The 12251-nt window shown below is 36.8% G+C and overlaps 1 non-coding gene across 1 annotated transcript; it reads right to left on the bottom strand.

The window, feature by feature from the left end:
- Positions 1-3270: 3270 nt before the first annotated feature.
- LOC118485331 lies at positions 3271-3355 on the bottom strand. Its single transcript, XR_004875632.1, has one exon. It is a non-coding gene; the product is annotated as a small nucleolar RNA U36a (small nucleolar RNA).
- Between the last annotated feature and the right edge of the window lie 8896 nt (positions 3356-12251).

The following is a 12251-nucleotide window of genomic DNA, read 5'->3' as shown; positions in this document are numbered from 1 at the left end:
GGTTTGACTATTAACATAAATCTATGAGTAAACTGCTAAAATGGTCCCTGAGGTTTGGTCACTTTTGTCACTTTAGTCCAAAACTCAAACCTTTTGAATTTGGGTCCATGTGGTTTCAATTTTGTTACCATTTTCTTCTAAAATCAAAATCTAGTCATATTTTTCAGTTTACACCCAGTTTTTTTTTCCACTCTTTTAATGAAGGGCAAAATGGTCTTTTAACGTTTTATTATAATAAATTAAAAAAATCTGACCATTTTGCCCTTTATTAAAAGGGAGGAAAACGACAAAAAAACTGGATGTTAACTGAAAAATCTGATTAGATTTTGCTTTTGAATGAAAATGACAACAAAATTGAAAGCACAGGGACCCAGATTGAAAAGGTTTAAGTTTTAGACTAAAGTGACAAAAGTGACCAAAGCTCAAGGACCATTTTGGTAGTTTACTCTAAATATATTTAGATATCTGTATAAATAATGTTAAAAGCAAATATGACCAATAGACACATAACCCAAATTATAACAAACATTTTACTGTGTTCAAAAACATAATAAATCAGCGAAAACATTCAAATGCACCACAATGTGAAACAAATAACACCAACATCTCTTAAAAGACACTTCATCAAAAATGAAATATAACGAACACACCACTTCTCCATCTTTGAAATCAAAAGTTTGCCAAATCCACCAGTCCCGGCTTCATCTTTTTATCTCCAATACGACGTCTTGTTGAAGAACAATTTAGTGAGTCGTCTACCTCATAGACTTAATGAAGGTTACGATTAACTTCACCAGAGGATGATGATGTCTCATTACTTTGAAAAGCATTAGATATAGGCATTAAATTCTCTTTAGTTTAACACACTTGATCCTACAAACAAATATATAAGCATAGTTTAAAAAATGGTAATCAAAATTATATAAAAAATGAAAAAAACATTTGATATAACTTTAGAAAATTCAGGAAGATTAAATTGAAGTTCCGACATAGGAATACCAAATAATTCTAATATGGTTTAAGAATCCTTCCGGAATTGAACACCTACAATATATGAGTAAAATGAATACATAAGATAACGAAATAGTTTTAATGACAAATTTGTAAATAAAATTTACCTCACCTTGTGCTGCTAAGAGTTTTTTTGCGGATATCTTGAGAATCTTAGAGGCTTCATAATCAAACAGGGTTAAATTCATAGTACCAGTACAATATTGCACGCGAATGGGTGTCTTGAATTTGTTTACGTTATAAAGAAATAAAACGTGAATGATTAAATTTTTTTGGTTTATTTAATAAAGTATAAAATGAGTAAAGTTGTAACCGAGGAATTGAGAAAATATCAACGCCTTTAAAGTCACGATGGTTACAAACCAAAGGTTTCTTATCTTCCACATCACCTGAACCCATCTCATTTTAAGTTGTCTCAAATGTTTACTCGACACGGGATTTACAATGGTTGAAACCATTATAATCTTATCACTGCAAATGGCAGAAATTGTCCCTATAACTAAGACCTTCTTTTTATAATAAAACATAACAAACCAAATACTAACTAAAAGGCATCATAAATAAAAAAGTATATATGCAAAAAAAAAAAGTATAGCACTATTATGGTACCGAGAAAAACTATAAGAGTAAAATCAGTGTTGTTAAGGAATTCATCCTCGACGCTTGAAATAACATACGACACAACTTGGTCAGTGGATGCTGATGTTGAAAATGGTTTCTCAATATACCTATATATTTATTAAGACGAAATTGCATAAATCAACCTGTATATTATACCTAAACCGCACTTCATACATTTCACTATGAAACCGGAAAAACCCAACCTTTATGTTCATGTTTTGTAACGTTCTATTACCTTTACAACTAACGTCGTCCAAAAACTCAGTTAAGTTACCTCACATGCTTTGCATGTGAGGGTACTATGGTTTTTGATTACATAAAGGTTGATTTGTGCAAAAAGATTATTTATAACATAAAGGTTGATTTCTGAAAAAAATGTTATTATATATATAGTAAAATAATTTTTTTTGCAAAAACATTATTATTTGTTAATAATTATGTATATAAAAAATTCGTTTTAAATTTATTTTATAAAAAATTGATTTTAATATTTTTATAAAGTAAATAATAATGACAAGATAAATTACTTTTTATATAAAGTATAAATAAAACATAAATTCTTTTAAAATAAAGTTATTGTAATATCCGGAATATTTTTATAATTATAACGGATGTTTTCAAACTAGTCAAACTAAAAGGTATTTTTTATGTATATGTAAGTATGTGTTTATAAAAACAAAATATTAGAAAATTTTTTATCGATGATAACAGAAACTACTAAATTAATTTGACGTTTAAAAAAATCGTTAATAAACTCCAGTAAAGAAATTCTAAATATATAATATGTTAATAATACAAATGCAATATTAAATATATATATATATATATATATATATGCAATTTAAGACATTCTATTATTTTCTATTGCATTGGTATTAGTATTATTTACATATTATATATTTAGAATTTGTTTACTGAAGTTTATTAAAGATTTTTTTTAAACATCAAATTAGTTTATTAGTTTCTTTTATCCATATAAATTTGTCTAATATTTTGATTTTATAAACACATACTTACATATACATAAAAAGTACCTTTTAGTTTAAGTAGTTTTAAAATGTCCGTTATAATATATATAATTATAATAGTTAATTACAAAATTAGTCCTTGTGGTTTATGGAAAATGACAATGTCACGTACTAATAGTTTAAAATCACATTCTAAGGTTCTAACATTTCATTTTGTAACAACCTAGGGTATTAACACAAACTTTTGTTAATTTTTTTGTTAAGTTAAAATAAAATTACTAAAGTATCTTTTTCAACTAGAAGGGCCATTTATGTAATTACTTTATTTTTAATCCAAGGACCATTTGTGTAATTACTCTACAAAGGTCATTGTGTAAAATTGCATTTCAAATCTACTATTGAAAACAAACTCAATTGTATTTCAAAACAATGTATCGAACTTAAACAAGAAATTAACCACACCTATATATATGAACAAATGTGAATTGTGTAAAATTGTAAATAACATATGTGCGGATAAACCACACGCATCACTTGATATCAAATCACATCAAATCCATTGTTGAAAACAAACTCAATTCAAGATGGATCTTCATATGATGTAGTTGCTTAAATCTGCATATCAAATCATCAGTGCAAAATGGTAAAAAAAAAAAAAAAAAAACCAAAGTGACTCATGTTAAGAAATTCAACCATTTTATATCTTTTACTTCATTGCTCTCAGAAGCGTGGATAAACCAATCAAGTCATTGCCGATTGGAATAACTAATTTTATGAATATTTATATTTTTTAAATTACTTAAAAATAATGTCATGTAAATAAGCTAATAAAACTAAAAATTATGAAAAACAATTGTGCTGTTATTTAACTTAGTGACTTGCTAAGAGTCCTTCTATATGTTGTTTTGTTGTTGAATAAAATCCTCGTTGGCCGGTCAAAAAAAAAAAAAAACTCAACTGCATTTCATAACATTATTTTGAACTTAAACCGAACTTAAACAATAAATTAACCGCAAAATCGATCAAGAGTACCTGCATGGAAATCTTGGAACAAACACCATAACTGCTTCCTTTAGCAATAGAATTCTCAAACACACACTCTTGATATAACAACCTTCCACAATAATCCGACACCCTAAAAATCATTAAAATGTCCCTATATGTCTTAAAACATACCCCGTATGAGAAAACCAAGCCCAAAATACCTTTAATTTTGCAAAAATAAAATAAAAATCAGAAAATAGGGCGCTCGCGGGCCGCGTAGCCCTTGTCTACCTCCTACGCGGGGCGCGACAGCCAGTCACCAGGGCGACACCCTGAACTGCCACGTGGCAGCAACGTGTTGGACCTAGTATGATGACCCAGACAAGCTAGGCCCTACCACCCCTATGTCGCGGGCCACGTAAGAAGACCTTTGAGTCTTCGCAGGCCGCGAGGAACTGCAAATTAGGCCCTATAAATAGGAGGCATCGGCTGTTCAGTCGAATCGCTCACACACTTTCTTTCTCTCGAATTTTTGAAGAGTAAATATAATTTCCGGGTATTATACCCCCCTAAATAATGAAGCTCTGCCTCGTTGTAAGTATCATAACCCCGGTTACGTATTAAATACGCTGCCCGATTGATCCAGGGTTCCGTAACGACTGTTGTGGTTCTGCCCGACGTAGTCCTTGGAATGCCGTCTCGGGGAGGGTATTACTAATGTAAATATTGGGTTATTATACTAATGCGTGTGCATTTGTGTAAATTATAGATAATCACCAGGAAATCCTTAAAGGAAACCCTAAGACAACAATGTGAGTAATCTCCTTTTTGCAAACTGTTTTTACAAAACCTCATATGATTAACATTATATTAAACAGTGATTGAGTATTTGTATTCTACAATTATCGTCGGTATGTTGGGGTTTTGTATACAAAATTTCTTACTACATTGTGAGTAGTAACATGACCACAAGTCGGGTTGACAGTACCGTGGGTGGTAATTAAAGTAGATGGAAACAAATGTAATTGCGCGACCGCCCTCAATACTGTACAATGGGTTTTACTCAACTTGATTAAACTGAGATTCACTCACCAGTATTTCCCACTGACAAAATATTTTTTAAACGCGTTTTAGGTAACAAAATGTGAAAGCCAAATAGAATCCTGCTGGACAACACTGAATGCTTGGAAAAGTGGCTATAAAGTTACCTAAAATAAAGAGATGTTTTTATTAAATAAAATAGGGTGTATCCCTATGAAAATGTGTGTACTTAAAACTTGGGATTTTTCCCACGTGTTTAATATTATAAAAGTGTGGTATTTTACTCTGATAAAATATTTCCTAACTACGGCCCTGATGTAATTTCCGCTGCCAAATTGATAAACACCGATACCACCAAAACTGATGCTCGCGGCTGCCCGTTCCCGGGACAGATAGGGGCGGGGGTTGCGACAGAAGGTGGTATCAGAACTAAGCCACTGATTCAGCCACAGAAGTGTTCTGCTGACACCAAAATATCATTCAAAATGTTAGGAAATAAATTACGGAACTACGTGCATATTTGTATTTTATTGTTGTGTGTTATTTGACTATTTGTTAGTTTACAGTATGAGCGACCAAGGACCTTCCGACGCCTACCGTCAGTTGTCCAGCTCACCTAGAAGTGAAGGACCCTCTTCATAGCCTACCCTCTCAGGGTATTCAGCTGACAATGAAGATGGGATATTCGTGTTTAAGGCTCAGTCTGAAGAGCCATTCCCTCCAAAAAAGAGAGGATGGTTTAGTAGAGGAGCGCATGAACATAGGAAAAGAATGAAAAAGTTACAACAGCAGCGAGCCCTAGCAGCCGCTAAAAGAGAGACAGATGTCCACACACATGATATGCCAATAGGAGTCTAGCAAACTTCCATATCCTAGCAACCACAGCTGCCGACCCTAACCTGGAGCAACTCATAGCACCCTAACCATTACCACTATTTCCCACGCAACCAATGGAAATCGAGAACAACCCAGAAAACCAATTCCCAATGCCTGATTTTAACCCAGATGAGATACCTAGAGTACCAGCACCCAATCCCTTAGACCCAGACTACGACCCACGGTTAGAGAACAATAGGGATTACCTGCAACGCTACCCAATACCAGAAGACGAACCCATGCCGAATCTAGCAGCCTACCCAGGTTTGGACCCTCTAGATCCCTTCTATGATAGCGATCAATACATCAGGGAAATTTTAGAGAATCCATACCCATACCAGGAACCCATGCCCCAGTTCCCAAACCCAGTCCCAGCACCTGCACCCCTAATGAGTGCAGAAAAGGTGCAAGAACTCCAAACCTTCGGAGAGGAGATTTTAGAAAGTAGCGAGAGGATGAGGCAGGTTGGAGAACGACTCGTCTGGAAGTATGACGAGCGTAATATGAAGTTCTGGATGAACCCATATCAGTGATGGTGGAGGTAGTAGTAGTAATAATAATAATAATAATAATAATAATAATAATAATAATAATAATAATAATAATAATAATAATAATAATAATATATAATATGTGTGTGTGTGTGGTTGAAAAAAAAATCTAGACGATAGCTATGGATGCATAGTAATATTGTAATTTTAAATTCCAGTATCAGTTTGTATTAGATGCATACTATATATAAGAAAGAGTAAGTCATAATGCTCGACAATTTTGATCAATATGCGTGTTGTGTGATTGTTTGCATTAAATGTTATCTTGTTATTAATAATTGGCAAATGTTTAAAATTCAGATGGACAACGAAGTGAACCAGGAAAATCAGAATGACAATAACCCGAATAACGACAACCAGAATAACAACGACAACCCGAACAATGATAATAACGGAAACCCGGTGGATAACAGTGACATCCAACACATAGTGGCACAAGGTGTCACACCCCAACCGATGGCGGAATCATCGGGGCGCGGCACTGAGCGAAACAGATTGTCCATAAGTTTCCACAACAACTATTATTACAAATTCAGTTAAGTGATACGTCCCATACCGTATCCCAAATAAATAAACAAGTTATCATAGAATACAACTAAACAAGTAGTACTGTTTCGACAACTCAGATTTAATTTATTACAACCAAATGTTTAAAAGTACTGCCCAGAGTCATTAAGACTCGTCCGGACAAGATCTACAGATGTAACATCCCGAAATTTCAAAACTTTATACTAGAATTATAAAGTGTATAATAAACAAGAATAAACTAACTAGGATAAATAACCCAGTTAGTTAGAAGTCTTGTAGTAACATAGGAATGAGTTAAAAAGCCAAAGATATAAACTAAATGAGAGTGGAGGGGCCTAGGTTGTCAAAATTGAAACTTAAATTACTAATAATTAGTAAAATAAAGACCAAACACTCCATTTTGGAGTCCCTGGTCGATCAAGAAACCACAGGGGCGACACCCACACCTTCACAACCCTAAATTCTACTAAAATCTCAAATTGAAAGCTCAAATCACGTCGTAATCAAAATCTGAACATAGAATCGTGATCTCCTTGACGAGGAGGTCATAAGGTATGTCAAATTAGGTTGTTTTGATACAACTCAAATTCTTGCATGTGATTGAAATCGGAGATTGAGCTTGATTATGTGTAGTAAAACATGAAATTGGAAGTAATGTGAAGTCTAGGGACAAACCCTAGATGATTTCTTGTCAAAATCTTGCATGTTAGTTGTAAGGATCAAAATCACCATAGTGGGTGATTAGTAAGATAGTAGAACTTGATAAACACTAGGATTAAGACTCTTGTTCTAGTGAAAATTGAAATTGTGGGATAATCTCTGAAATTGTTGATGTTATAATATGTGTATATTGTCTAATTGAAGCTAATTTGAGTGGTAAATTCAAGTTATGAACTTGGCTTAGATCATATAGAAATCTGACCCGCAAGGTGTTTGATAAAACGCCTAAATGGGGGTTAAAATGTTAAAGATTGCTAAAAACGCAGATTTGCATATGTTATGAATGAATGCGTTAAAGCTTATGAAAGAGAGTTCTAATCTTGTTATGAAATGAACTCTTTAGGCAAGGAATCCGGAACGTCAAGTGGACACGCCGGAAGCGATACCCGCGGAAAAGGTGTGCTTTAAAGGTACGTGACTTTAGTCCCGTTAAATTATGCTTAAACGATTTGGTTTGATATGTAATTGATGTTGTAGTGTAAAGGATGCGTTTGATGTGTCGTAAAGTGACGAAGTACTCACGACCATTAAACGGGTCAAAATAAGGACTTGGGAACTAGTTTGGTATGTCAACAAAGTGATAGTTTTCACTAAATAGCCAAACGGGTCAAAAGATGCTTTTATAAAAAGAATCATGAGAATAGAGACCTGAAGGTCTCATATTTCGTTAAGTGGTGGATTGTACCACGCTATTGAATTGGCTATATATAAATTTTAAAACTAAGAACCCGGGATATCGGGTCAAACAATAGAAGCTCTATGAAAGTGTCGTTTGAAACGGAATACTTGAATTCCGAAGAAACAAGTAATTGGTCCTAAGGGAACGCAAAGCCATGGAATGGCGCGAATACACCAAATATATGAGCCCGGGGATTTTGGGTAATTATGTCTAAAAGTTTTTAAGAATGGAGTGGAGGTGCTATGCATTTTCACTAATGGGTTAGATAATGGAGACAAGGAAACTGTGAATCGATTGTCGGTATCTCGGTTTCTGCGATGTAGAATTTACATGGTTGTATCCGTAATTTTATTACGGACTCATAGGAAAAAGAATCGGCTAAAACGGACGAACGAGTAAAAAGTTATAAACTTTTAAAGCTGAAAAATAGTTGAAGGGCAAGAATGCAGAACCCACCGTAACTTACGGTTCCACCGTAAGTTACGGTGGACATCAAAAGTATACGGTGTGAATCTCCTGATTTACGGTAGAACAAGGGACATTCCAGGTTCACCGTAACTTACGGTGACACCGTAAGTTACGGTGGAACCCAGAAAATTTATATTTTGTTTGATGCTTTGCGTTGTTAAATTTTGTTTATACGTAATGTATTATTGTCAAAACTAATATTTTAGTGTTTGACCCTAGGTATGTATGAAGTCCTTCCGGATGGTGATCAAGTACATGTCAAGAACCGAACACATACTTTGAAGCTTTCGCACTAAACTCAATTTTGTCTAAACTTTAAACATGTTGTAATTTCTTTTGTTGATCATGTTTTAAATCCCTTAAACTAGTGAGTAGTTTACTAGCAAGGGTTACTTTAAACTAGTTAAGCACTTTTTTGGATGTGATTGGTATTATCACAAATGTGTATGGTTTTAAACTCGAAATGATTTTTGTAAACTCTGAATTTTTATAAAGTTCTTATGATTATCTTTTATTACTGTTCAAATTATTAAGGGTGTTACAACAGACAACTAATGCCATAGATGCTTGATCGAACAGCTCCAACGGCTCCATGGCTATAGTTTATTCGCTCCTAGAGACCCCTAGGTAGGCTACGACCTACAACTGCTAGATGGGCTCTAAAGCTTTATTATTGCCTCGCTTTCCTAGCAAGTAAGCATCCTAATTACCTGTCACATACGTTAAAATAAAGTCAATACATAAAATGTAAAGGTGAGCACACAAGTTTGATAATAGCATATAGAGTTCGAATAGTTTACGCATAACCAGGCACGTACACAGAGGAAAACGATGCATGTTAATTATCGACATGGGACCATCGGTACCAACGACTGCGGGTTGACCGTCCGAGACGGTTCGCACTACATGATTACCACCGTAATCCATGCAAGTATTTGTCCTTAACAACCCCCGTGTGAACGGGTGCTGAGTCCAAACTGTAGTACTATGTTGCTAAGGCAGGTAGATAGCATTCCACGTGTAAACATAATAAACAGCATTCATTTAGTCAAGTAGCACATGCAAATGGTCAGCGTTCAAATAGTTTGTGTTTGATTGTGATTTGATAGGTAACGTATGTAACACCCAACAGTGCTAAAAGCAAAAAGGGATCGAGTATACTCACAGTGATTGATTGTGGATTGAAGGGAGCGCTGAGAGTAAGTTTAGCCTGAATAGTTCGTTAGCATAACGATAAGCAATGCGGAAAAGTAAACAAGTGTGAATAGATCGAATGGGCTAGTCGACCGAACGACAGGTTCGATCGGACGGCCTGTTCGATCGGCTAGTATATCCGGTTGGACAGTCCTGTTCGATCGGCCGGTTGACTCGATCGGCTGGACCATTCGAGTGGATTGTTTCTTCCTCTGGTGTGTTTGTGTTAGAGGATTTGAACTTTTGAAGTTCTTGTTGCAGTATTTGAGAACACTGAAGTGTTCCTACCTTTTCAAGTCGTTCGATCGAATGGTTCGTTCAATCGGCTAGCTCACTCGATCGGCTAGGAGCTTCAAAGTTAGCCCTCAACTGAATGTCACTCGATCGAATAGTCTGTTCGATCGGCTGGCATTCCCTACTACTACGAACACGTTCGATTACTTCGATTCTTGCTGAATACAACACTTACTCCACATAATACAACTAAAACACAAAATCGACTATCTACAGTCAAAGAAAGTCAAAGTTGACTTGGACTTTGACTTTGACTTTGACATTCGAAAACACGGGGTGTTACAGCCTCCCCTTGTTTAGGGAATTTCGTCCCGAAATTAGGCTCGAAGGCTACACGACACCGTGATTTACCAATTTGATGCTTCAGATCTATTTATTTAAACAACTGCGGGTACTTGGCCTTCATGTCGCTTTCGAGTTCACAAGTGAACTCCGCACCTCGTTTGCCTTCCCATCGGACTTTCACGATCGGGATGCGAGAGCGCCTGAGCTGCTTGGTTTGGCGATCCATGATTTCGACAGGATTTTCCACGAAGTGTAACGTTTCGTTGACCTGAAGATCGTCGAGTGGTACGATTAGATCATGATCAGCAAGGCACTTTCGGAGGTTAGAGACGTGGAAGGTCGGGTGGACGTTACTGAGTTCCTCCGGTAATTCGAGTCTGTAGGAGACTTTTCCGATTCTTTCCAGAATCCTAAAAGGTCCAACATATCGAGGCGCGGGTTTCCCTTTCTTGCCGAATCGGACTACACCCTTCCAAGGTGATACCTTTAGGAGTACGTAGTCATCAACTTCAAATTCAAGGGGCTTGCGTCTTTTATCGGCGTAACTTTTCTGTCTGTTCTGAGCTTTTACCAAGTTGTCTCTTATCTGGTGGATTTTGTCAGTCGTTTCTTGTAGAATCTCGGGACCGGTTAGTTGCGAGTGACCGATCTCGTGCCACACAATAGGCGATCGACATCTTCTACCATACAAAGCCTCAAAAGGTGCCATTTGGATGCTGGCATGATAGCTGTTATTGTACTAGAATTCCACCAATGGCATGTGTTTGTTCCAACTACCACCAAAATCTATAACACGCGCTCGGAGCATGTCTTTAAGAGTACGGATCGTTCTTTCAGTCTGTCCGTCGGTTTGAGGGTGGAATGCGGTACTTAGATTAAGCGACGTACCAAGAGCCGCTTGAAATGTTTCCCACAATCGCGAAGTGAACCGAGCGTCGCGATCTGAAATGATATCACGAGGCGTACCATGATTACGAATGATCTCGTCGGTGTAGATTTGGGCTAGTCGTTCCACCTTGTAGTCTTCTCGTATCGGCAAAAAGTGGGCTGACTTCGTGAGACGATCAACTATGACCCAAATACTGTCGTGACCTGATGGCGTGGGCGGGAGCTTCGTTATGAAATCCATAGCTATACTCTCCCACTTCCATATAGGTATCGGCGGTTGTTCGAGTAAACCAGAAGGTCTTTGATGTTCAGCCTTGACTCTTGCACAAGTTAAACAGCTTCCAACGTACAGAGCGATATCCCGTTTCATACCCGGCCACCAGTACTTATAACGAAGGTCCTGATACATCTTGTCTGCACCGGGATGAATAGAATATCGGGACTTGTGGGCTTCGTTCATGATAATCTTTCGCAATTAGGTCCGCTTAGGGATCCAGATTCGGTCCAGATAATAGAATATCCCATCTGATTTGCTTACTAACTGAGCTCCATCGTGATAGATCCTTTCTTTCTTCAATGTACGCTCGTTAAAGCAAGCATGCTGGGCTTCTCAGATGAGGGTCTCGAGGTTGTGCTCTGCTTGGATGTTTCGAGTACTGAGCACGTAACTCTTTCTGCTGAGAGCGTCAGCAACCACATTCGCCTTGCCTGGGTGATAACGAATCTCACAGTCGTAATCATTGAGAAGTTCTACCCATCGGCGTTGACGCATATTAAGCTCTCTCTGATTAAAGATGTGTTGTAAACTCCTGTGATTAGTGTAGATGGTACACTTAGTGCCATACAGGTAGTGTCGCCAAATCTTCAATGCAAAGACAACCGCGCCTAGCTCGAGGTCATGGGTTGTATAGTTCTTCTCGTGGATCTTGAGTTGACGAGATGCGTAGGCTATAACCTTGTCTCGCTGCATGAGAACACAGCCGAGACCAAGGTTAGAAGCATCACAGTAGACAATGAAGTTGTCGCTTCCGTCGGGCAGAGTAAGAATCGGTGCGTTGCACAGCATATGCTTAAGGGTTTGGAAGGCAGTCTCTTGTGCGTTTCCCCACATAAAAGGCTTGTCCTTATGGGTAAGAGTGGTAA

This window comes from Helianthus annuus, chromosome 12 (genome assembly GCF_002127325.2).
Source record: "Helianthus annuus cultivar XRQ/B chromosome 12, HanXRQr2.0-SUNRISE, whole genome shotgun sequence".
NCBI lineage: Eukaryota > Viridiplantae > Streptophyta > Magnoliopsida > Asterales > Asteraceae > Helianthus > Helianthus annuus.
The sequence above is the reverse complement of the archived record's forward strand: the minus strand, read 5'-3'. Positions and strand labels throughout refer to the sequence as shown.